Genomic DNA, 27,186 nt, shown 5'->3' with positions numbered 1-27,186 from the left:
ACTAATCGCGTTATTTCTAATAAAGAACGATATATGACTCAGTTACTGTCTAACTCTCACAGTTAATATCTAACTCTCTGTAAACACTGCCAATCAAATTATTGTTTGATATTGGGGAATTTTCCAAGAGTCCTTGGATTTGTTTTTCTCTTCTAGCCGTAGGGCGTTGGTTCTTACAGTAATCTGATTGCTTCACGTACCAAATGCAGAGAACATACTTTTTCATTATTAAAGATCAAAAAATTGCGCCATCACAAGCCTTCAGCTAAAACATTTGCAAAAGAATAGAGAAATACTAATGGTTTTGTATTTAAAATGTTTTCAAATTATTAACAACATAACAAGGTTGTCTTAATGTTAGGCACAGTACCCTCATGAAAGGCAATTAGAACAGAACTAGAATCATTGTTCTTTTTTTCTTTAAAGCAACCTTTATACCTGACAAAAAGCTTGGGTACAAAATTAACTAAATACATGGCACAGATGTTTAAAAGGCCATAAAAAGAACCTGTACGACATTTGAAATACATACTCAACCAGGACAAATTTGCCAGTTCGGCAGCATATTCAGTATATTAACAGTTCCAATCACTGGGAATTAGCCATAACACTTCCCTTTTCCTTCCTAAATAGTGCATTTTTAGAGTTATCAAAGAAAATTTACGAAGTCAAAGAACAACCACATTCTTAATATTAATAAATATTAAGCTTTAATTTCTTTATATAGTTTATCATCTCTACAGAGGATCCGTTGCCAGGAAATACCTTCTCATTTTCTCCTGTAAAAATATTGCTTAAATACATCTTACCTGAATAAGACTTTCTTAACCCCAAAGCCATGCTGCCTTACAAGCTGCTCCTATCCAGACAATTGCAGTGTACATTTGGAGCAGACACACGGGGAGTAGATCAGAGAAAGTTTAAGGCATATTTAAAGTATTCTCTAAGGTACTGGCCAGAAACATCAAGCCCATACTCGTGGTATAGAGAGATCATTAATGGGCATTAGTGACAGACCATTATGACTTTCAGAGATCATTAAAGATTCATAATGTAGCTGTATTGTTCTGGCAACATCTGACCATTTCTTGGACATAAATGTACGTTTCTCCTACGTGATTTACCTAAACTTATTATTTTTGAGTGTCAAATTTTATTTTCTGCCTCCTAGAATTACAGAGAATGCCTGTAACAGGATACCGTAGTGCATTATGCCAGCCACAGCAGCCTGGTGCTTGGTTTAGTTGGTACCCTTTATTCTAAGGCATTTTGCAGTATGAATAGCTCAACAACATTCATGACGTAGAATATGCACCATATTTTCTTTCTTCTTTAAATAAGCTGCCTTACTGATGTACTGTAAATGTTACAAGTATAAAAAGCCCTTAGAAGAATTAAGTTTGCTAACGATTCTGAAATAATTACCTTTTGAAATGTTTAAGATTTACCTCTGCATTTCAGAAAAGCTCGTTGTTTTATATTTGGATTTAATGAAAAATATTGGAAATATTCTTGTTGGGGCCAACCAAACCAGCTATTCCTAATGCAACTTTGACAAGTGAAGGAAACACTGAGATTTGGTTTTGAAGATGGATGGTACTGCCAACACTGTGGTCCAAAATGTGGCTACAGCTACGCTGCAGTTGTGTTAATCAAGGGCTGGATTTGAATCTTCTGTTGCTGAACTTGACTGAGACCTTGTTTAACTCATCCTTCCTCAGCACAGCAAGTTAAGCCCATGCTCGCAGATTATGTAAGTAATGAGATTTAGGCAATTTACAAGCAGAGTCAGATTTCAAAGTCAAATGCTGTCTCTGAGCGCGATTTGGTCGTTGTGGAATCATATAATTACGAGTAGTAGAGAAAAGCTATTAAAAAAGGCTCTGCCTCTTCACCAGGAGTTACCACTCCCTCCCAGACACGATTACAAGCCACGTGTGTGTGTGCTTGGTTAATTCTGCGGTGCAACAGACCCACAATGAGCACATACCAATTTGCATACCAGGAGGAAAATCACCAAACCCCAGCCGAGGAGCAGTAACTTCTTAATTCCTCTAACACCATCACTTGCAAATGCATGAGGTGTATTGAGGATCCGACCCTTAAAGCCATAGACACGTAAACGTCTTCCAGATGCTGGGCTTTAGGCACTAAAATGAGACCCAACAACCCAAGTCACTGAAGCGTTTTAACATCTTTTAGCATTTGTGTTTTGCTGAATCTAGACCTGAAAGGTAAAGCACACCAATTTACTACCAAGAAACAATTTTCCCAATATAATATTTCAGTGTTTACTAGTACACACTAACACTTACATACTTGGAATTCACAATAATTCAGTGTTTACTAGTACACACTAACACTTATGTGTTATAGGAAGGATGCAGAAACTAAGCATACTGTGAATTGCACAATTTTAGAATGTTCCCTGTTTATTGTGTCACGGCTGCCTATAATCAAGCTGTGAATATTGCTGATATCCAAATACACTGAACTATTTAAAACATCCTTAAATATTGCTGAGAGAACCAAACAGCATCACACCAAGAAAACTGCAGCGGGGCAAAACATCAAGTCAATTCTGAGACCTACCCACTTGGAAACGCCACCATTTTCACAAAAGAGAAGTCAAAAACCCACGTGGAAGAAGACTGTACTCAAGCCCGTCTCTAATTGCCTGCTGAATTCTGTTGATTTCCAACAACTGACCTTGAGTTGATAGGTTTTATGTCACCCATGTCAATTATTGACAGGCAGTCAAAAGCCAGCAGTGGCATCACTTACTGCCTTGCAATTACAAACAAGGTTACTCTGCTTTTAAATGTAGTCCTTCTTCCACAAGCCCCAGTGCATTTAACTCCTTTTCCTAAAGCCTACATGAATTTGTAATGACAACTCCCTAAAATTTACAGGTTTCTTATTAAAATTTCAGTGCTCTGTGCTCTTCAGCTACCTCAAGGATGGTTTAAGCGATTCAGAAAAATTCTTACGGTTTTACAATAAAATCAGAGTTGTACATTGAAAACACAACCCGTGTCCAGCTAATACTTATTACCATCTAGGTACTAATCCCATAATAACTTGGTTTATTGTTTTTATTAATAAAAGGAAAAAAATTGCTCGTGTCTAATCTCTGCTTTGTTTTAATCATTTTATATCTATTCCTCAGTACATGACTGGAACCACCTGGTGTGAAGGAACACATAAAGGATCTCCTCTGAGATCCCTGCATTTAGACCAGCGAAGACCTTACCACTACTGGAGTTATCAGTTACCTCTGTGGGGCGTCAGCTTAAAAAAGCAACTTTATAGCATGGTGTAGGACCTGCGGCAAAAGCACTAAAAGTAGAATTTGTAATAAAACAGCCATTTTATATTTTTTTTTTTCCTTATGTACCAATAAAAACCAAGCTGCTGTTTACTAGGAAGTGCTCACTGGAGATTTCCACATAATAAAAAAACTGCAGATGACTGATGAGTAAACAACTAAAAGAAAGGAGAAAAGGTGGTTTGGAGAGGGTATTTACATTCCTAACCATCCAAAGAGGAAAACTCAAATTAATCCTCCAAAAGAGACAGCAGTGAGTCAAACCTGGCCCTTTTAAGGCACAACTTGATCAGTTTACCCATGGTATTATGTGCCCAACCTTTTTGCTTTCCAAGTGACCAGAAGAGATGGCTTGGGAGGTGCCAGTAGGATTTGTGGCCCCGTGTTCCCTTGCTGGCTGGAATGGGGATGGTGCAATAAGGACTGTATTTCAGGCTCTACATTCTGCACATGTTCCCCACGACAGACACACGTCCTCTAGTTTGCATGTAAGCAATGATTCCTGCTGAAATAAGGGCCCAAAGAAGCCACATCCAAAGAAGTTAGTGTGGGGAGAAGAGAAACGACACACGTTGTTGATCTGCTGTGGCAGAAAAAGAGCCCCTTTCCATCACTGCAATATGGGATCAGATTGATAAACTTCAAACTACCAGGCATTCCTATTTCAATTAATCCTACATTGCAGTGGTGCAATAAGGACTGTATTTCAGGCTCTACATTCTGCACATGTTCCCCACGACAGACACACGTCCTCTAGTTTGCATGTAAGCAATGATTCCTGCTGAAATAAGGGCCCAAAGAAGCCACATCCAAAGAAGTTAGTGTGGGGAGAAGAGAAACGACACACGTTGTTGATCTGCTGTGGCAGAAAAAGAGCCCCTTTCCATCACTGCAATATGGGATCAGATTGATAAACTTCAAACTACCAGGCATTCCTATTTCAATTAATCCTACATTGCAGTTTTGAACTGATCTCATCCAGAAAAAAAAACCAAAAACAACCCAACAATCAGGCTTGGCCTTTTTCTCTGGAATCTGACACGAAAATCCTCAACTGGCAGGAGGAGGCTGAGAGCTGCAGCTCCAGTTCTGCTGCTGCTGTTATGACCAAAGAATCTCAAACACAACACGAGCAAGGACAGACCTGCTCGTGTTCTGCAGACCCACAGCAGCAACACAGGCCTTCCAGGGAAATGCTGATGACGAGCACAAGAAGGCTCCTGCCTCCTTGGAGAAGGAGGGATGCGGAGAAGAGAGTGCTCTGACCTGCCCCCCAGCCAGACAAAACCCCCATTTGGGGTCCTAGAGCCTGTCACTCTTCATAGACTGTTTTCCTATTAGTGATCATTATATTTGCATAGCATCATTCAGCTGTTTAAATTTTAGCCCCCAAACAAAGTGACTCAATTAATTCTATTTTATGTGTATTTTTCATTCAGCTGTTTAAATTTTAGCCCCCAAAGTCACTCAATTAATTCTATTTTATATGTATTTCTGATTAGCAAAAATATATTTATGTATTTACAGCTGTCATCTCATTCCCTTCTTTTTTTTCTTCCCCCTCTCTTTTTGACCTGGTTGTACGAACCTGTACAATCCAAAATAAGGAAGATACCCCTTAAAGAGTGAAACTATTTAATATTCTGATGGAGGGAATGTTTCCCTTTCCAGGTACTAAAGGGGAAGCCGTGTGAAGACAGGCGCTTTATTTCCTTGGCTTCATCTGCCACCTGGTGGTGCAATCCCAGGGAACAGAAAACAGCATTTTTTTCTGGAAGGACCCTGCATGTTCCAAAAGGCACCTCCTGGAGTTAAGGGCTGATTGTTAAGGCTGCAAAAAGCAACGAGCAGCGTTGTAGGTCGTGCTGCTCCACACCCAACGCAACCTGTTTAATAAAATGTCTTGTGCCATTAGAACAGTGTTTTAACAGAAAGGGCAAGTTGTAAATTCAGATTTTTCAGCCCATGAAGCTAAACAGCTGCAAACTCCTAAGTGTCAGAAGTTGTCCCAGCTATTTCTAACACTTAGGACAAGCTCCTGAGCCTAACAGAAGCTCAGCTATAAAAGCAGGACTCACAGGCAGACATAGGATTGAAAAACCCACCTGCAAATACCTTACGATGCCCCGCTGTTAAGCCATGAGAATAAAGCAGGGAGGACAGAATAAGGAGTAACCTAAACTTTTAAAGCTATTATATTTGGAATACAATGTTTACTGTATATTCTATTCAGAAGATTTCAGTAAAGTTGCACAAAAGTAACTCCTATTTTCTCACTCATTCTATTCAGAAGATTTCAGTAAAGTTGCAAAACGAAGTATAATCAAAAGTAACTCCTATTTTCTCACTGTGAAGCCAACAGCCCCTGTTTGTGTTGTCCCACGTGTGGCACGGGGACAGGGTGACACTGAAGCTGCCCAGCTGGGGTGACCTGGTGTCCGTGCCACGTCCCTTTGCAGCTGTGGGTAGGAAAGTAAATATTTACTACCAGGAGCTGGCCCCTTGGCAAAAAAATAAAGGCCAAGTCTGCTTGGCACAGAGTGGCAGGGTGCAGTGATATTCAGGCTACACTGGGTCCAGCAGCATTTCTATTAATTAGTAGACAGGATGCTTTGTCCCTCATTCCCGAGATACCAAAGATAGCACAGGACCTTCTCATGGCCACACTCATGGTAGGTATCTTGAATCATTTCCATCCCTGAAATATGGGGAAAATGAGGTGAATATCCAGCAGGTTGCTGGCCACGCTGCCTTACAGCCTGTGCATTTACAGAGGCTTTTGGCAAGATGACTCTACAGCAGGTCAATGCAAAGACCCCGCTCCTTCCTTGGCTCTTATCATACCCCAAAGACAGACACCTGCATAATCTGGGTAAATGCTGATGAACACAGAACAAGCCTTTTTTTTTTTTAAAAAAAAAAAAAAGTTACAAGTATTCTTACAGCCACCTGTGTATTCACTTGAGCCCTGTGGGATGGCATCCCTCTGACAGCTGGAAAGCAAATTTCGATCATACAGGCAACCTTCTAACTCAAACACAGTTTTTAACTTACCAAACATGGGAAAGAAATCACAGCAAATATCTAATCCCAGCTCTCATGACAGCATGATCCTGCTCATATGTGGTACTACAGGAGACAGAGAAATTCTTAAAGCTATAAGGAGCTTTTTCCCTGTCTTCCACTACAGACCAAACCCAAGACTAACCCTTTGCTAGCTTGCCTGTTGAGGGAAGATGGATGCTGCATGTACATTTGGGATGGGGTGTGCAAAATACCTTTAGGTGTAGGAGAATTGGGAGCATAAAACTGGTTATATTTCCCTGACACGCATGTATCCCACTCCCTAAAGAGTTTTTGAAAAACCCCACTGAAAATCACCTTGAAACAACTGCAGGCAAATAGAATCATAGAATTGTATCGGTTGGAAGGGACCTTTCAGATCGTCTCATCCAACCATCAATATTGAGGAGATGGGCAGAAACTCTGTCTCCGTCCCCTGAAACAAGGCACCAGCAGCCCTGATAAACTGGGTCTGGTGGTGGTGGCTGCCAGGAAAATCACAGAATCACAGAATCTTCTAGGTTGGAAGGGACCTTAAAGATCATCTTGTCCAACCGTCAACCTAACTGACAAAAATAGACACCCACACAACAAACAAGGAGCATCATCACTAAACCATACCTCCCAGCACTACATCAACCTGTCTTTTGAACACCTCCAGGGATGGTGCCTCAACCACCTCCCTGGGCAGCCCATTCCAATGCCTGAGAACCCTTTCAGTGAAAAATTTTTTCCTAATATCCAGCCTGAACCTCCCCTGGTGCAACTTGAGGCCATTTCCTCTTGTCCTGTCACCTGTGACTTGAGAAAAGAGACCGACCCCCACCTCTCTACACCCTCCTTTCAGGTAGTTGTAGAGAGCAATAAGGTCTCCCCTCAGCCTCCTCTTCTCCAGGCTGAATAACCCCAGTTCCCTCAGCCTCTCCTCATAAGACTTATTCTCCAGACCCCTCACCATCTTTGTCGCCCTTCTCTGGAAGTGGCTGAGGAAATCCCAAAGACCCTGGTCCAGGTCAGAGCTGAGCATGAAGTACCCTGTTCCGGCCAAACGTGCTGCAGCTCAGTAACGAGCAGATTTTTTTGGAGTGACAGAGCCTCCTGCCAAGTCCAACCCATTCTGACTCCCCTGGTTCTGCATCACCTGTGCCATTTCCAAATGCTCCGCACAAACACAGCTCACGAGGAAAGCTCTTCTCTCAGCAGCCTGCAAGATTTATGGCCAAAATCAATACACACATCAGTGCTCGTAAAAGTAATTTCATTTATGATAATTAAATAAATTTGCTCTAATAAAATCATGATTTCACTATTTACCAGAGGAAAAGAATGGGTTGAAAGTCATTTAATTTGACATAAACTTGGGGTTGGGTCTAATCCTTTACATTTTATTCTTCATTTCTGCTCGTATTTTATAACAGTGCAAACCACCATTATTTTATTTTCCTGTGATAACTCATAGAATCACAGAATCATATGGGGTTGGAAGGGACCTCTGGAAATCATCTAGTCCAATCCCCCCGGCCAGAGCGGGTCTAGCTAGAGCAGGTTGCACAGGAACTTGTCCAGGTGGGTTTTGAATGTCTCCAGAGAAGGAGACTCCACCACCTCCCTGGGCAGCCTCTGCCAGGGCTCTGCCACCCTCACAGGAAAGAAGTTCCTCCTCATGTTTAGGTGGAACTTCTTGTACTCAAGTTTGTGCCCATTTCCTCTTGTCCTGTCGCTGGGCACCACCAAGAAAAGCCCAGCCCCATCCTCCTGACACCCACCCTTTAAGTATTTATAAGCATTAATTAGATCTCCCCTCAGCCTTCTCTTCTCTAGACTAAAAAGACCCAAGGCCCTCAGCCTCTCCCATAGGAGAGATGCTCCAGGCCCCTCATCATCTTTGTAGCCTCTGCTGGACCCTCTCCAGCAGTTCCCTGTCCTTGAACTGGGGAGCCCAGAACTGGTCCCAGTGCTCCAGATGGGGCCTCACCAGGGCAGAGCAGAGGGGGAGGATGACCTCTCTCAACCTGCTGGCCACGCTCTTCTTGATGCACCCCAGGATGCCATTCTTCTTGGCCAACATGGCACATTGATGGCTCATGGTCATCCTGTTGTCCACAAGAACTCCCAGGTCTTTCTCCTCAGAGCTGCCCTCCAGCAGGTCACCCCCAACCTGTCCTGGTGCAGGGTGCAGCACCCTACACTTGCCCTTGTTAAATTTCATTAGGTTTCTCTTGGCTGAACTCTCCAGCCTGTCCAGGTCTCTCTGTATGGTGGCACAGCCTTCTGGGGTGTCAGCCACCCCTCCTAGTTTTGTGTCATCAGCAAACTTGCTGAGGGTACATTCCATCCCTTTGTCCAGGTCACTGGTGAATATATTGAAGAGGACAGGACCCAGTACTGACCCCTGGGGAACACCACTTATTACGGACTTCCAGCTGGATTCTGTGCCCCTAATCACAGCTCATGAAAGTAAACAACTGAAAATATTGACCTAAGCCCTGGAGAGAGAGAAGGGAGAGCAGACATCCCTGGAAGTCAGCCTCAAGTTCCCTAAAAGCACGTCAATAAAAAAAAAAAAAATACTCTGCAAGTGGACTGAGATCATGTTCCTACCTGGGAATTCTTCACATGAAGACACAGAAGTTGTACTGTATTTGCACAGGTATAAAGGAGATGGAAGTCTCCATCCTTACCAGGTAAATCAATGCCTTGAAGAAGTTTGATCAGAGCACAAAATTCAATATTTTTGTGTCCCAAATGTCCATTCCACAGACAAGATGTGCCACTATCACCCCTGAGGCCTTCATTCTCATTATTAAATACACTGTCCCAGCACTATGCTTATATCCAGATGAGCTGATCGCACAGGAAAAGGTTTGTTAATAAAAAATGCTGGGTGTGTTTACCACAAGAACAAGAAAAAACCTCTACCAGACAAAAAAAAAAAACCACCCTCTCACCACTTATTTTGTAGACATCATTCTGGCCTACTTCCCTCATTAGGGAAAAAAGCATGAGTCAAGCACTTGGGAAAAAAAAAAAAAAGTCAATAAAACATTTGCCACTAGAGGAGGCTATTTCATAATTTTTTTTCCAGTGACATACCTGTTCCAGGGAAATTTCAGTGGAGAGTTTTTGCAAAACCACCACTACTGTTTCCCTCCTACGCCTCTTATGACTAACTCTGAAACCAGCAAATTCCTCAATACCTGTATTTGTACTTAATCTCGAGCCAAAGGGAAAATAAATCCACGAAACCTCAGAGTTCATAACCTGGATAATTTCTGCCCGTGTTAGCATGATGGTACATTTCGCTGCCTGTAGAGCTGCCCAAGGGAAGATGTTGGTGAACAAATTAGAGGATTTCAGGGACTCCACTGATCTGTAAATATAATAATCCTCAACAGAGGAACTTCAGCTGAATGAATTACCAATCAAGCCTTACCATTAGAAAGTGCATCGGTTTTCTTCACTATTTCCCACCTGGTATTTTTTTTTAAGTCTTTTGAGCACCTGGCCCCAGATTAATATCCCAGGTACCCCCAGCCTCAGACCACCAGACTCCAGGCCCCGAAACTAAGGATTCATTCCCTTGGAGAATTGTGTTGTCTTGCATTTCATTCCAGACCTGAATAGAACCAATTTTTAACACATCCCAATTTTGCATGAAAGAGATTTGCCCTTTTCAGTCTGGTCTAGGTATAAACAGATATTAAGGGAAATGGGCCATGTAATTTTACTGGACAAATCTTGTGCTCATAAAAGATCTCTGGCTGATGGTCCCAGAAATAGATGCCCTTTCGCCATTGACCGATCAAGTACATCCCAGAGGAGATCAGCACAGCTACGGGACTAAGGTCTGTCCAACAATCCCATCTTTTGATGCAAACGTCATGGGTTGTTGGACCCTGTGGTATCTCTAGAGATTCCTTCTTGCTTGTTCTTTAACTTCAGCAACAGAGGCTGAGACTTGGGTTTTGGTCACATTTTTGGCTACTATGCTCCATATTCAGGTAACGCTCATGGTCAGAGAAGCCTTTGATGGAGAGTGATACCTGCAAATTTCAGCCACGCTTCCCAAGCTCACCTTGAGATTTGCTGGCTCCCAAGGAAGCTCCCACAGAGAGAATCAGAGAATCATAGAATCGTCCAGGTTGGAAGGGACCTTTAAGATCATCAAGTCCAACCATCAACCTAAAGTTGCAGGTTCCCAGGTGACAGCCCTGCTTCAGAAACAATCCCAAAAACACCTTACTGGTGTCCTCTGCCACAAGCCAGGCTGGGAAGTGCCTGTTCCTTCCCTACACTGGGAAGGGTTGGAAATAATATTGCATAGGGCTTAAATGATGTGGGTGCCACAACTCTCATCGTGCATCTGGGGCTCCAAGACACCAAACCCCCACCCCTCCCACGGGGAACCCCAGCGCTTCAGTATGAAGCACCCCGGATCATTTTTGGGTACAGAACCTGGAAGCCAGCTGCTTAGTGACATCTTCTGTGCTTTACCTCTGGTTTCCAACTCATAAACTCCAAATCTGACTCTGCATCATTAAACAATCCCACCTCAGTTTCCTTTGCAAAGAAGCAGCTGTAAAACAAAGTAGTTTAATTTAATTGAATTTTTTTTAATTAAACACCTATGCAACTAAGCGCTCAGCTGCAGTGGTGAGAGTTCTAACCCACCTCTCAGCATTAGAGGGAGTCCTGCTCCCGTTTAATTCTCTTTGCAGAGACAAGGAGGGAAAGTTGGACGCGTGGCTTCAGGGAACAGCATCCCGGCAGCCAGTCAGCAGCGCTAGAAAAAGGAACAAGGAAAAAACCCGAGAGCATATTTCAGGCTCTGCAGCGGACCCACACCACACAGTAGCCTAAAAATCTGGTCCCTCTCCTCACGTCAAGCATTAGCATTCCTGCTCGAAGCCACCCCGCTCTGGGCTGCAGCACTGGAAAGACGATTCACGCAGATATTCAGGTTCAGTGCCCTTGGAGATCCAAAAGGACACATCAGCCTTTCAAGTGGTTAGTTTTGATGTTGATGGGCTTGGAGAAATCTGTCAGACGTGGGCAGACGGACAGGAGTCGCCCATCTCTGGTTCTTGGATATTATGGTTATGACTGACGAATAGAGACACCCATAAATAAATGGGCAGATGACTCCAGTGACATCATGTTCTTAAGTACTACAGCGAGAGAGGCAAGGAAAGTAGACAGGCAGATGGGAGATGATCCAGTCATGCCCTATCTGCACATTAGGGAGTGAGTCATTTTACCTTTTTCCACACAGATATTTAGGGCTGTACCTGGCGAGCCGCTGAAGGTGTGAGCAAATTCAACCGCGGGAAGTATTTGCCAGTGCCTTGTCAGTGGAAACATCATCGGGCCATAAAGACAGCTGCATATTCAAGAATCTGGACCAGATCTTGACGTCAGGGCTTGGATTGAAGAGCACAGACAGACAGATCCTCAGAAATATTCCTTTCAACCTTATTTACCCAATAGATCCTGTGTATTGTTCCTTTTTATTTTACCTTTACATACCCTGGAACTGGACACACATTCTGCAGTGCTCCATACCCAGTAAGACATGGCAACGGGAGCCAGCTAAGAACCTGTTTCCAAAATACTATTCTGGACTCCACTATCATACAAGTGGCTCTGCAATCAATAGCTGGGCAAGAACAGCTTCTTAAAACCGATTTTAAAAGAACAACAGCAGCAACAACAACAAAATAGCTCTGTTAAGGACACTACAAGCCCATTGACATAAGAGGTCTCAATTCCTCTGAAGAAGCAAGTCCCCCACGAGCTCCTGAGCTCCCAACAACTGAGCAGCTCATCTGTTTGAGCACCAAACAGCTTCTGCTGAGCTAATAGAAAAGAGGAAAAAGTTAAGCTGAGGGAGAATATAAAGAGCAGATAATTTCATCTTCTGTTTGGGACACTGGGAAAATCCACTCAGACCAAGAGGGGCACTGAAAGAGCAGGACTAGGAAGATGCCCTCAGAGCAATACAGGAGCCTGTGCTTTCCTGAAAATCCACTCAGACCAAGAGGGGCACTGAAGGAGCAGGACCAGGAAGATGCCCTCGGTGCAATACAGGAGCCTGTGCTTTCCTGTTCACAGAATTATAGAATGGTTTAGTTTGGAAGGGACCTTAAAGATCATCCAGTTCCAACCCCCTGCCCTGGGCAGGGACACCTCCCACCAGACCAGGTTGCTCCAAGCCCCATCCAGCCTGGCCTTGAACCCCTCCAGGGATGGGGCAGCCACAGCTTCTCTGGGCAACCTGGGCCAGGCTCTCACCACCCTCACAGTGAAAAATTTTTTCCTCAGAGCAACCTGGGCCAGGCTCTCACCACCTTCAGACTGAAAAATTTCTTCCTCAGATCTAATCTAAATCTACCTTGTTCCAGTTTGAAGCCATTACCCCTCATCCTGTCACTACATGCTCTTGTGAAATCTACCCTGTTCCAGTTTGAAGCCATTAGCCCTCGTCCTGTCACTACATGCCCTTGTGAAATGTCCCTCCCCATCTCTCCTGGAGCTCCCTTCAGATACTGGAAGGGGCTCTAAGGTGTCCCCGGAGCATTCTCTTTTCAGGCTTAACCCCCCCCAACTCTCTCAGCCTGTCCTCACAGCAGAGGGCTCTAAGAGGTTCTCTGAGAACAGGCTGCTTATGAAACCACAAGCATCTGTGCAAAATGATTTAGGGGACTTGAAATGGGAAATGGAGCTTCCTTTCCCTACCTCCTGTTTCAACACAGTCATGAGCATCAGTGCCTAAAAGCTGTCATCATGCAGAGGCTTTCTGAAAAGCCCTGTTGAAACAGCCCTGTTTGGTGGCCCCGTTGAAAACCAAAGTGCTTAAAGTCAGGCACCTAAACCTACATCTGCATGCCCAACTTGGAGCGAGGTGAGCCCCATGCCACAGCAGCTTCCCACCTCACCAGGAGATGGTCTCAACCCACAAGAGCCACAGAGGAACACAAACCTGCTCTCCTGGGGACAGGCCACCCAGGCAGCTGCCACCACAACCACCGCCAACTTCAGAGGACTCCAGCATGGAAATTCAGCCCCATTTTCAAACAGGAGGGCTCCAGGAGTCAACGCAGCAGCCAAGAGATCTTCTCAGGTATGGGACTTCCCAGGACTTAAAGGTGTCTGGTTTGGTTTGGAAATACTAGGTCTCACCTGCATTTCTCAAGGTGGGCACAGAGGCTCCATTGGGTGTTGAAATACCCACAAACATCAGAAATCTGGGTAAAATGCAGAAAAGAGCTAAATTCCAGTGAAAATTTTCCACCTAGAAATTCTAAGCACAGATGAGCAAGCATTATTTTTAAGAGCATAATGACAAGAACATATCATCCCTAATGTCAGGATCTTAAACAAACTGCAGATTGTGCTACACTAAATTACTGTCCAGCACATACGGCTGTTTTGGGAAGTCTCTAGAGCCGTGCTGCCTTACAATTACTGTAGAGAGAAAACAGTATGCTACATACCCTGAAATAAATATTTCAGAAATACACAGATTTCTAGCATTTTCTTCATTTTAATTCTAAAAGTGGTAACTCAGGATAGAGTTATGTGTCTTTTTTTTTTTTTAAACTGCTTCATGTATTTCAACGATCACTCGATTTGGGGTGCCTTTTGTCAGCAACAAATAACTTTAATAGGCTTATTACTTTGTTATCAGAGTTTTGGCACTTTCATAGAGAAGAGGATTTATCCCTTTGCCATGTATTATGTGTTAATTTAAGTGACCTTTTGAAGTTTTCTCTGTATCTAGAAGAAAGCAGTGGGTGGGGTGTTAACTATCAATGGCAGTTAAGTGCTATTACACAAGTCCAACGTATTTCTAAATTAGTTTTTCTGCCACTTCTTATACTGTCCTTTCTGCCAATCACCCTTTTTGGAATGAAAGGTCCATCCTCCTCTCCAGCTGGTGTCTTACAGGGTATTCAGTTGTATTTTGGAGCCAAGGCTCTGGCTTCCAGTTTACCCACAGTGACAATTCCTTCCCTGTACCTCCAGCTTTGACGTCGCTGCGACACAACCCCGCTGCTGTGGCCTTAATTTCTGGGAGGAAACATTCAAACAGAGTGATGCTGCTGATCTGGTTGCCCAGAGAAGCTGTGGCTGCCCCATCCCTGGAAGGGTTCAAGGCCAGGCTGGATGGGGCTTGGAGCAACCTGGTCTGGTGGGAGGTGTCCCTGCCCAGGGCAGGGGGGTTGGAACTGGATGGTCTTTAAGGTCCCTTCCAACCCAAACCATTCAATGATTCTCTGATCTGCTCTTCACACAACTCTACACCCAGCGCAGGTGGAAACTTCCTCCTCTGAAGTTCACCCTCATGACTGTCTAAGGAACCCTGAGTAGTGCCACCACAGGTACCAGGGAGCTTTCTGGGGCGTAATATAGGAAGCTTATTAAACCTTCTCCTCCATAAACCAGTATTCTAAGGAAAATTTAAGGGGTATATCTGACTTTGAAGTATTCTTACTGGTTTGGGTCCTCGATAACTCTGAAATGGGTGGGAACTGATTCTCCATTGCCAAAGAGCTTAGGTCAGGCTTAGCACAACTATTTGATGGGAAATGGAGAAGGACACCCCATATTCTGCCCTTGTTCCAGACTCAACCTGGCGTGTTCAAGACAGCAATGGAATATGGAACTTACTGGGGAATTTGCTTCCTTCCAAGGTCTGAGAGTACAGGATTTTCTTAACAAGGGGAACACTCCCAGGATTATTGTGTTAACTCAAGCTTCAACTGCCCTAGAGAGAGGGCAGGGGATGGTGCAGCCTTACTCTTCTGTGCATGTTCTCTCCACGCTGATGACACATCACTTAAACTGATGGGGGTATGCACTTTCTGCTATTTTTAGGCTCCTGCAAACCAAAACACGGGATAAACAACACTACTCGAGCTGGATAAAACAAGGTAACACTGAACAGAACAGGTCATACGAGGAAATTGTGTGGGACGCTGATTTTTTATCATCTATTTCCTTAATTTAAAATACATGAGAGCATATTCTGTGCCTCAATGCAGCTGTCACTCACAAAGGTGGCCACTTGAACATACGGCTGATGCACAGTACCAGTAACTCCTTTTTTGGCAATCCAGCCAAAGGAGTCAATGGGGAATTTGAGTACCTACTTAAAGCACTAAAAATGGCTAAGTGCCACTGCAGACACACACAAATATTTCACCCCACTTTGAGGAAGAAAAGTGGCTGGTAGGGAGAAACCAGGCACTGATGACACTGTGTCTAATACTCTTTTACCCAGGAATAGCTTGTATATTTGACTGAACACTCAGTGCTGACAGGTTTTCCCAACTCTTTTCAACTTTAAGCCAGAGAACCGCTGAAAATAAAGGTGAAAGGCAGATTACTATTTAGCTCTTGTTATGTCAAGCTTAACAGTCTGCTAATAAATGAATGTCAAGAAAATACTTATTACCAGCTTTCCTATAGTTTCAGCAGTAGGTTGTGCCTACAGGTAAGTCAGATGCTTTTGTTTAATTCACCAGAGGGAGAAATATTCTGGGATAGAGGAGGAAGGGCTGGTTTGCTCCTGATGACTACACAAGGTGGCTAGTGCAAGCCACAGAGCTCCCTGATGCTGTGCACTTGGTCCAGCTGCCCCAGCCAGTGGGGCAAAAGGTGGGGACTGGGGCACCCCACACCAACCACCCCTCCACATCCTGCTTCATCAGCTGTGGGACTCTCTGCAGCACCCCACAAGGATGATCTCCTGTGCAGGTGTGACTCCAAGAACACAAAATACCTGTTTTCCTACCTCTGCTGCTGCTAAGACAGTATTTTAACAACCAGGCTGCAGTTCCTCAATATAATTTGAGAGGCAAGATTAAAACAACATTCTTTTTTATGCTCCACTCCACGTTTTGCTGAGCTCTTCCAATCAATCCATGAAGCATCCAGTGTTTGTTTTTATCTCTGGCTGCAATTAAACCTACAGGAAACATGTGGTGAACGTAACCTTCCCACGGGGAATATTACTCTGCAAGCCACTGACTAACCACTAGATAAAACACCTAAATGACACCAGCATCAATTTTTCACAAAGCAAGACTAAGATGAACATCTCACAGTAATAATGTTAATTACACTTGGTGGATAAAATGAGGAGAAAAACACCCAGAGAATTCAGCGAGGGATGCTAAGATCTGTAATGCTTAAATAGCTAAATGCAATTAAAAGACTCACTCTTTACTCATCAGCACTTCTGCAGCTCTACCGTAGGACGTAAGCACTGGAGCCAGTGCACTGTGACAAGGGAACAGATTTCTGGTTTGCTCTGCAGCTGACAATCCTTTATCTGTAGGATGTTTGACATTTTATGTTTGGGATTTTTTTAAATAAACTTGGCAAAACTGGACAATCGGATGAGTGTAACAATTAGTAGCCATTTCCCAAAGCAATCATTTATCCCATCAGATCACATATGATTTTTAGATGTGACCAAGAGAATTTTAATGTCAAAAAACAGTTAGGGATCTTTACACGAGGCTAAACCATACCTGAATATCCAACATCTGTATGTGGTGAATATTGAATATTTCTTTATTATAAACATGAGACTGGCTGTCATTCTGCAGAGCACGTGCATATGGAAATGACCGTTTCCCACCCACAGGCACCATCCAGGGCAACCTGTCACCCATCACCACCTTCCACAAGCCTGTCCACTTTATCTCATCCTTAAATAATGCCTTGTTGCTACCTTGCAACACACACTCCAGCTCATCCGCCTGAATTGCTTGTTGAAATATGCATGTATTCTTTAATTACCATTGTTTCGTTATTTTTACAGCTAACTTTGCAATCGGTTGCTAATCAAAATCAATTCTGGCACGCAGCTCGCACAATTATTTCTTGGGAAAATATCCTGACTTTATTACCGCTTTTCATCCAAAACCCAAACAAGGTCACTATAATTTTCTGTATATTAGGTTGGCTGCCACGCATCAGCATACCCACAGTTCATTTGCTAGAGGAAACAGCTGAACAGTAAACAAGCAGGACTTCTCAAGCCCTAGTTTTCCCTGTCTATATGTCCACAAACTAAAACCAAAATAGCAAAAAAAAAAAAAAAAAAAAAAAAGTCCACACCTTCTTTAGGTTTCCACAATTAAATTAACCTGGTGACAGTAACTATAAAAATTAGCCCCTTATCTTCATAAAGTCCGGGTACAAATTGCACAGGTACAAAATACAAAGCAGAAACCTCTTGTCAGACTCACAGAATTACCTACAAGTGGTCTCAGCAAGTTTAGATTACAAATCAATGACAGCGATGCCCAGAGCCAAATTACAGCTGACCCCGAGTAACTATAAAGATGTGAAGTACGTGCAATACCTTCTTTTTTCCTCTATTCAGTTTCCATGTCATACCATGCACAACGGATCCCACTCAGCTTTCCCAGGCAATTGATTTGTTTCAGTTTCACATTGAATAAAACATTCCTTTTCTCCTTAAAATGAAAAGTTTTGTTTTAATGTGTTTTTATAATCTTTTCACACAATCTGCAGCACTTCAGAACAATACCTCATTTTGAATTAAAAAGCCAGAACGTCCTGTTTTAAAGAACTGCAACACTTTTTTCTTCTAACCAGGCTTAAGCTACTTACTGAACATCACTCATTCACCTCCGAACTTCAGCTCTGCAGTAAAAATGGTTTTGTACCATTTTCTTCCTAATGTTATGGTTAATCACCCAGGAGATTCCTCTTCCTCATGAAAATTTTAGAACTTCAATAAAGTTTAAGTTATAAAGGTAGTTTGCAAGGAACCCCATGTTATTAATCAAAGAAGACCAGCTCCTCCATGGAGGGAAGAAAGCCAAGTCCACCTGGGTGTGAGTGCTCTGGCTTGTCCAAGGGGATCCAGCCAAGCAGGGGCAAAGCCAGGATTAAATTCCAAGTATGTCCTGGACTGCAGTTAACACACTCCCACTCCCATGACGTGCTTTCCCTATTGCACTGCTCACTTTCCAAAAGCTGATACTCTCAACCCGCTGCTGCTTCTGACCAGCCAGGAGGGGTGGCCTCTTGGCAAATTCAAACTCAAGCTGATACCGCACTCACCACAGCGGCAATGGCCTCTTGGCAAATTCAAACTCAAGCTGATAAAGGCACTCACCACAGCGGCAACATCTGTGGTGGACAGAACAAGTCATCATAGAATCACAGAATGGTTTAGGATGGAAGGGACCTTAAAGATCATCCAGTTCCAACCCCTGCCCCTGGGCAGGGACACCTCCCACCACACCTGGTTGCTCCAACCCCCCATCCAGCCTGGCCTTGAACCCCTCCAGCGATGGGGCAGCCACAGCTTCTCTGGGCAACCCGGGCCAAGGTCTCACCACCCTCACAGCAAAGAATTTCTTCCCGAGATCTCATCTCAATCTTCCCTCTTTCAGTGTCAAACCGTTCCTCCTCGTCCTATGGCTCCCCTCCCTGATCAAGAGTCCCTTCCCATCTCTCCTGGAGCCCCTTTAGGTACTGGAAGGCTGCTATAAGGTCACCTCCAGCTTGGTACATTATAAAAACCCCAAAATACTCTCAGCTACCAAACATACACTGTTAAAAAGTATGATCTGCGCAGCCCAAGAGATCTCCAAGGTTCATGCTTCGTCATTTCCAGTGTCATCTGGTCATTTCACCACACAACTGAGAGCACGGAAGGAAAGCAGTGGAAGCTTTGCAAAATAAATACTCCTACATCTGGCGACAGCTTCTAGGCGCTCACCTAAAAAGAAGTCATTCGCCTTCAAATTGCACATTAAGTTTCAGAAGGGATGAAATTACCATCTTCGTCATCAAATAATGCAATATTTGTAATACGGTAAGATCTAGAAGCGACATTCAAGTTCATAGCAGAACCTGCGATGGGATTGAGACACAGATCCTTCTCAGAACAGATAATTAGCATTGCAAACTGACTAATCATTGTTTCTACCATCAATAACTTGACTTAAATTGTGGATGGAGACACATATAGCTAGAGACAAAGCCCTGGATCTTTTGGCACTGCTCTGGCTATGCATCTAGAGTTTTACAATTAATGAATCCACTCAACTGGAAGAAATAGGTATCTACTCAGCTGAAGGAGGAAGGATTTTGTTGTTTCATACAGCCTTTCCCTACTTTACATCTTGCCTTTTCTAAGCCTCTTTGGAGCACACAAAGAGACAAAGGTGTGATGTGCCAGTTCACAAACCTTTCCAGAACATGGACAGCCTAGAAGAATTTGATTTAAAAAAAAAATTGACCCTTTTTTTTTTGACAGATTAGAGTATCTGCTAAGTTAATTTTCATGAAATTCAGCTCTTTGCAAAGGTTAATATTTTATTTTCCATTCCCAGCACCTGGAAATGGTGTTTGATGGATACATCTAAATGAAAGGTTTCCATGTGCAGATTTTTTTTTTCCCCCCAAGATTTCTTTTTAAAGGAATATTTTACCAAAACCAGGAAGAACTCATGAAATGTTTCAGTTTCATCAAGCCTTCAGCCCAAAAGATGACACGGTGACAACGACTGAAGAGTTTTTGTATCCTTAATATACGCCCCCAGTAAGTGATGGGGCTGAGGCAGGACTGGGAGCCCTGCAGGTAAGAAAAACTTGTAGATAGGGCGGCACAGAGTGAGCACACTGTCATCTCCACAGGGTGGAAGGAAACCCCACCTCAGCCAAGACGAGTGAATTAAGTTTCTTATTTCTGTGGTTGTCAACAAGACCTACACAGCTGTGAAATTTAAGCTGTTACAAAAGCCGCCGATACGTACGTACGGGCTATAAACAACTGGCTCCTTTCAGAAGTGAGGAAGGACTGTCATTTTTATTAAGGAGAGGCAATCAATAAAACATGAGAAGAGACACTGAGAAAGTCATTTTTATTAAGGAGAGGCAATCAATAAGACATGAGAAGAGACACTGAGACTTATGTTCCAGCTACTATAGCAACATCTTTTTAATCAATAGGGAGAACGCAAAGAATATGCAAAGCAACGGCCAACGCAGCTGCAATTACTACTTCACGTGGGACCGGGCTTCATTTGCATTGTGACGTCCAATCAGTCAGAATTAAATTTTGTGTGCTACCCTCCATCCCCAGACCTCTCCTTCAGCTAATCTGTCACATCCTTTACAGAAGTGTTACAAATCAGATTTATCGAGATGACAAACGGAGCTTTCGCCCCTACCGTGCACCGGCAGCTCAGCTGCTAAGCAACAAAAAGAAACAGAGGAAGGAAAATGACCCCCCCTGCTTCATCTCCCCAAACCCCATCAGAAGTGCCCATCTTTCAGCATAAGGAGTAAGAACCACCATCGTGACAACGGGAATCAGCTGCACCACGGATATTCTGAGTTCTCAGGCAGAGCGGGGGGGAAAACGAAGTTACGTTTATTTGCCACGTCTCAGATTAACCACAACCTTTGATTAACCGGGGTCCTACAGCAAGTTCCCATTTTGAAAAAACATGTTCTGTTCCTTCTTTTCCAGGCTGACTCATAAAATAACTGCTGCCCGGGGCAACATAATGCCCGCTGTTGCCCTCCCCAACACGCTGCTCTGACACGTCGTCCTCTGCCAAGGTGCCACCCTGACGCGTGTGTTCCCTCCGTCAGGAGAACACACACAGACAACGCACGTAACACGGAGCTCAGCAACCACACTTCAGGGAAATCTGCTCCTGAATGACTTTTAAACCACTATTACATTCATTTCAGATTTCCTCCTCTCCAGTCCTTGTCAGAATTTACTAAGCAGCACGTACTACACGTTCTATTTAATATTAATATTCTGCTTTGTACTGCTTTATTTCCCCTAACCCAGGCAGTGAATTTAATTGCCAGCCCTGCCATATTATTTTATAACGAAACCAAACGATGCTTTGCTCTTCAGCCAAAACTGCTCTTACCACCACGGGAACCGGCATGAGAGAGCTTTGAAATCTGCCATGGTTTGTACCTCCAGGTCTAAAACTACCCACAGCAACAGGCTTTCATGTTACAGATTTAGGTTTTATACCCAAAGTAACTTTAGCTCCATCACAATGGCTGCGACACTGAAGTAAAAAACTTGTAGCTGAGTTTACAAACAAGTCATGGCAAGGAAACCAGTTTCGAGTTGCACCAGGGGAGGTTCAGATTGGATATTAGGAACATTTTTTCCAGTGAAAGCGTTATTAAGCATTGGAATGGGCTGTCCAGGGAAGTGGTAGAAGCATCATCCCTCAAGATATTTAAAAGACAGGTTGACATAGTTCTTAGAGACATGGTTTAGTGATGGGTTTTAGCAGAGTTAGGTTGATGGTTGGACTGGATGATCTTAAAGGTCCTTTCCAACCTAGACAATTCTATGATTCCATGATTCCTTAAGCTCATGGATCCAAGGTTCCTCTCTGCACTTGGTCTTTGTTCCTAAAAAATAAGGAACAATGCAGTTAATTTATTCTGTTTCTGTTAAATTTAAATAAATTGGATGGGATCTACTTAAAATTTCCACCACTTCAGTATCATTTATATGAGAACCTGTGACGTATATTTACTCTTATTTTCCCGGCTCAGCTTTTATTTATGTTGTATTATATAGCAGACTTATCACAATACTTATCACAGGTAGAAGAATTAACTCCAGCGGAGCAAAACAGATGGCTCTGTCTACAAATATGGTTATGGATGTGATAATTTAGTATAACAACGGCTTAGAGACACATTTAAGAACCTGAATATTACATAAAGGGCTACACTTAGAGACACATTTAAGAACCTGAATATTATTACATAAAGGGCTACGTGAATGCTACCTGCGCGTTAAGTGATGGTTCTTAGCTGGCTCCTAACAACCAAAGCACAGATTCATCCCTTGTTTCAAATGCTGGAACTTCCCATGTTCCAGCTTGAGTCTGTTGCCCCTTGTCCTATTGCTGGAAACCACTGAAAAGAGTCTGGCTCCAACATCCTTCAACTCACCCTTTAGATACTTATAAACATAAATAAGGTCTCCCCTCAGTCTTCGCTTGTCCAGACTAAAGAGCCCCAGCTCCTTGAGCCTCTCCTCGTAACGGGGGTGCTCCAAGCCCTTAATCATCTTTGTTGCCTTACACTGGACTCCCTGTCCCTCTTGAATTGGGGTATAGTATCTAACAATCAAGTATCAGAAAATTCTCTACAAGGCTTATCACCATTAAGAATAATGGGAAAATAGAGGAATTAGCATACCAGGTAGAAACAGAAATCCATCTACTCCAGATACTAAAAAGAAAAATATATGTACTCCAGTAACGATACCTCCTCTTTCCTCTCCTGCCAACTCTCTTTGATACTATGAGAGTGGTTTAAATCCTCAAACATCTGAATATGAATCCCTGCCAAAACCCAGTTGCAATTAATCTACAGCTAGTTATTTTGATCACTGGCACTTCCATGGAGGCCCATGGATACCAGGAGCCCAAATACACCACCTCCCAGCTCTGCCCATGTGAACTCCAGTTGCTAGAGTTCAAATTTACTTTATTTTTTTTAACTAATGGAAAACCCAGAACTTTCCATAAAAGTTCAGAAAACCAATGTCCAGCCCCTAATTGAGCAGTCTTAAACAGCCTTAACATATTATCTGTCTGAGGGAAACTGAATTCTCAATCACCAGCTGTAACTACAGACACATTCTTTTGTCAATGGCCAGAAATAGAGTGATGCTCACCCAGATTAACACCCTCCCACACCTGAAGTCTCCAAGCAGCCATTGCTTGCCAGGGCCAAAGCCAGTTGCAGCTGAGGGATTACGAGGGAATGTCTATGCTCAGAGTTAACCTCAGGCTCCAAGCCAACTTCCAGACCAGGTTTGCACCAGCCACACTCCTGGCACCCTCTGCCTGCACCCCTGAGAGCCCTGGTCACACCCAGCATCTTGAGAGACCACCAAGGTCCCACCTCTGCACTCTGAACTGGTTGACATGGATGGACCTGACCAGGATACGGCCCAACCATGTAGCAAGTGCTATACGTTGAGCTCTTCCTAACCACAACCTGGGTGATCTGAGCTACAGCCAAATTAGCAACCACCATGGCAGGCAGAAAGAAACCATGAGGCCCAAGGTACTCAACCATTTTTGGACATACTCTTCAGTTCATTGGAAGACTCAGCTTTCTTGTTTCAACAGACACTGGATCAAAAGGCTCCTAAGGCCATCTGGTTTGACTTTGCTGCATGGTCTGCATCAGCAAGTAGCTAGAGAGTTCCCTTATTGAAATTTCTACATATTAAAAGTGCCAGAAAGTTACCTTTGAGTCATGTTGATAAATCCTTGTTTAATAGCTGTCAAGGGAAGATGACAGATTAGCCAGAGGGGGGATCTCTGGGCACCCAGCACTCCCAGGCTTATCATGTACAGTAAAATGCAGATGTAAGGAACAATCACATCACACTGCTGGGCAGCATCACGTCTGCCCATAACATATGGATATCAGCCTGCATAAGAAAAACAGCATTATAAAGCTCAATGGTTGGACGACTGGAACTCCAGAATAGCTTTTAAGCAAAGATCTATGGACAGTAGTTGGACGACTTTTCCTCCTGTGCTGTATCTTTCTCATGTAAAGCTCACGGTCTTGCATACAAAGTGACTGAGTCCAGATGTAAAATTTGCAGATAAAATCTTAACAAACAGTAGGCAAAATCCCAGTGGGGCCACGCCACAAGCCTCTGATGTATAGCAAGTTTAATCTTCCTGAATAATTGTTCTCTTTCCCATCCCACACTGCTGTATTTTTCTCTATCTTAATTTATTTTAATAAAACATACGTTTGTTTGGAAACAGCATATATTATTGAGCTGTTCCTGGTTTAGAAAACAGAATCATTAACATGATATAACACACAAGTGCATCTCTAGTTCATGTTATTTTCTGCTTTGTCAGTTTGACTCAGTCTGTTTTAAATTGCACAAGCTATTTTTAATGGCCTTTTTGCAATTCAAATCCGCATTCTGTAAGTATAACTGAAAAGATAACAGTTCATTTTCAGTCTTGCACTCAAATCTGCTGAAGGAGGCTTTAGTAACTGTTGAATATTCTGTTATTTAAACTGCCTTTTTGGATTGTATTAATTTTAAAACAAAACTGTCTTTAAAATTTAGACCTATGAAATGAAGAAAAAAGGTGAGGCTTGACTTGCAGCCTGAAGGCAGGTTCCAAGAAGACCAGTGAGACTGATGCTTCATGTAAGTAAGTTAGTTTGAGCTGGAGCTCAGTGAGTGGAGGCATTTATCATAAGCCAGAGTAATAGGGGCTTGGAGTAATAACAATAAGTGTCAGAGTAATAACTGAACCTCCGTGGCCGGAGCTCTGAGGTTAGACCTTGAAAACTTCCCCTTGATGAGTCTCTTCTAGATTTTTTCTTTTTAAAACAAAACTGTCTTTAAAATTTAGACCTATGAAATGAAGAAAAAAGGTGAGGCTTGACTTGCAGCCTGAAGGCAGGTTCCAAGAAGACCAGTGAGACTGATGCTTCATGTAAGTAAGTTAGTTTGAGCTGGAGCTCAGTGAGTGGAGGCATTTATCCCAAGCCAGAGTAATAGTGGCTTGGAGTAATAACAATAAGTGTCAGAGTAATAACAGCACTGAGCCTCCGTGGCTGGAGCTCTGAGGTTAGACCCTGAAAACTCCCCCTTGATGGGTCTCTTCTAGATTTTTTCCAACTCCATCCTTTCTCTCCCTTGTCCATATCACACACCTGTGCTTTGGAAAAATCTCTGTTTTCACTTACATCTCTTGGACCTACCATAAAGTTGTATGAAAGCGGAAGAAAATCAGCTGCCTCCTCGCCCATGTTACTGTTCCCTTGGCTGGAGCCTTGGATCAAGTCACGAATCACAGAGCATTTTGTCCTAATTTAAAGTGATAACTGTAAAAGAAATTTGTAACGTATATAAAATTGCCTTGGGTAATAACGATTTTCCTGACTCTGCATAACGCAGCGTTGGAATAATTACTACATGATTGGTGCTGCAGGGCCAAAGAAGAGCTGGTGCCGGGGAACAAGCGCTGAACAAGGCTCGGAGAAGAGCTTGCAGGAAGGGGAGCTGCTGCAGACACATTGGGCATGGTCTGACACGCCGTCCTCGCCCATTACTCTCCAGTTACAGTGATTACCTTCCGTGGACTGTGGAAATCAGGGGTGCCTCGGTGTCACTGCAACATCAGTACGCAGGTTAATCTCCAGGTTTACTGATGGGCTTTTGTGGAAGACTCCAGAATGTTGATTTATGAGACTGTATGGATAATTAGAATTACTGAACCTCATTAAGGCCACACAACTCAAAATCTCTGTGGTCTGCATCGCTCCTGCTGAACTGGAAGAGATCAAGAAGGTTGCAGAAAGCATGGGATAGTGTTTGGGAAGGGCATTCATGTTGGTGAGATGGGCAGCACGATAGTTTTGCAGAGCATCGGGCAGTGGACTGGAGTGTGGATGCCAAACAGAATAGGTGGTGCTCAGCCACTCAGTCTTATCAGCAGACCAATGCTCAAAGCTCAAACTCCTCCAGTCCATGGTTCTACCTCCTCCAGAGGAGGTTCAGACCTCCTCTGTTCTCTTTAAGCATTGCTTAGCCTCAATAAGAGATTTTAACGTATGAGATCAAACCCGTTACCGTACTGTTTTCTATCAAAATGCCTTCAGAGCTGTCTATTCAAGAGGTGAAAAGGCAGAACAAGGCTTAGTAATTACAGGACCGTGTTAAGCTCATTCTGGGTTACTCTGATTTAGAAGATAATGTTGAAAAAATATATAATTGAAAAGTGCCTTAGTACAGCAGCAGGGCTCCTACACTCTCTGGATTCCCAAGGTACCTGCGGATGGAGAAAGCTTTCATGTCAACACTCTCATTAGACATGCACAAGGCTTTATAAAAATAAAGTTTGTTTTTGAATTCTGAAGCCATAAAAATATAATTAGCAGAAAAAGAGGGTATAAACAAACCTGCTTGGGCATTCATGTATTCAAACTGATGTGTGCAACTGGGAGCCACACAAACCGATGAAGATGCCTTGCCCGGCCTGAGCACCGTCAGGGACTCCTGGGCTTTATGTCAAAGCTCACTGGCACTTACATTACACCCATTTCACAGATGTGCCTTAAACTATCGTGTTGCTGTAATGGGATGTGGACAGCCAGTCTGATGGTAACGGTCCTTCTTTCAGTTTGATGGGTCAGAGAGTCACCAGGCCACATTGTCCCCACAGGGATGTGCAAGCAGCTTCACAGCCCAGTCCCAGCTCCTACATTTAAATGAGTTTCGGTGTTGACAGCTGGCATGTCTGAGGCATTATGAGAGTACTATTCTATCGGGGAAGAGAACAGTTGTTGAAACTATTGATTTTTAATCAATGTTCATTCTTTAATCACTTGCCTTTCTAATTATATCACTGTAAAGTTGGAATGCTGGAGCGTCCGTAGAGGTTAGTACGTTGTTCCTGTGTGTCTTTCACCTTTAATATTTTATCCTTAAAGGTAAGTGACATCTTGAGAACACTCATGAAACTTCAGAATGTAATCCAAAATTTTTAGTGGGTGCATGTTGCGGGAAGACACAGAGAAAAATTACTGGACCAACCTCACACACAGTTAAGAAGTCTCTTTCTAACGCATTGCAACAGGGCTACTGATCTCCTACCGCCTGAGAATGGACAGAAAATCATGTGTTTTCACTGACTCTCATGTAGATTTATTATTTGACAGAGAAGGGAGTATCAACTCAGATTGCCATG

General features: G+C 43.2%; 1 protein-coding gene across 1 annotated transcript in view; it reads right to left on the bottom strand.

Annotated features, from left to right (window-relative positions):
• FGF13 (fibroblast growth factor 13) overlaps window positions 1-27,186 on the bottom strand; it is a 132,243-nt gene that overhangs the window by 79,725 nt on the left and 25,332 nt on the right. The gene's annotated exons all lie outside the window — the stretch shown is intronic.

Source organism: Calidris pugnax, unplaced genomic scaffold, assembly GCF_001431845.1.
Source record: "Calidris pugnax isolate Ruff unplaced genomic scaffold, ASM143184v1 scaffold38, whole genome shotgun sequence".
Lineage (NCBI taxonomy): Eukaryota > Metazoa > Chordata > Aves > Charadriiformes > Scolopacidae > Calidris > Calidris pugnax.
This window is presented reverse-complemented; position numbering and strand designations above follow the sequence as displayed.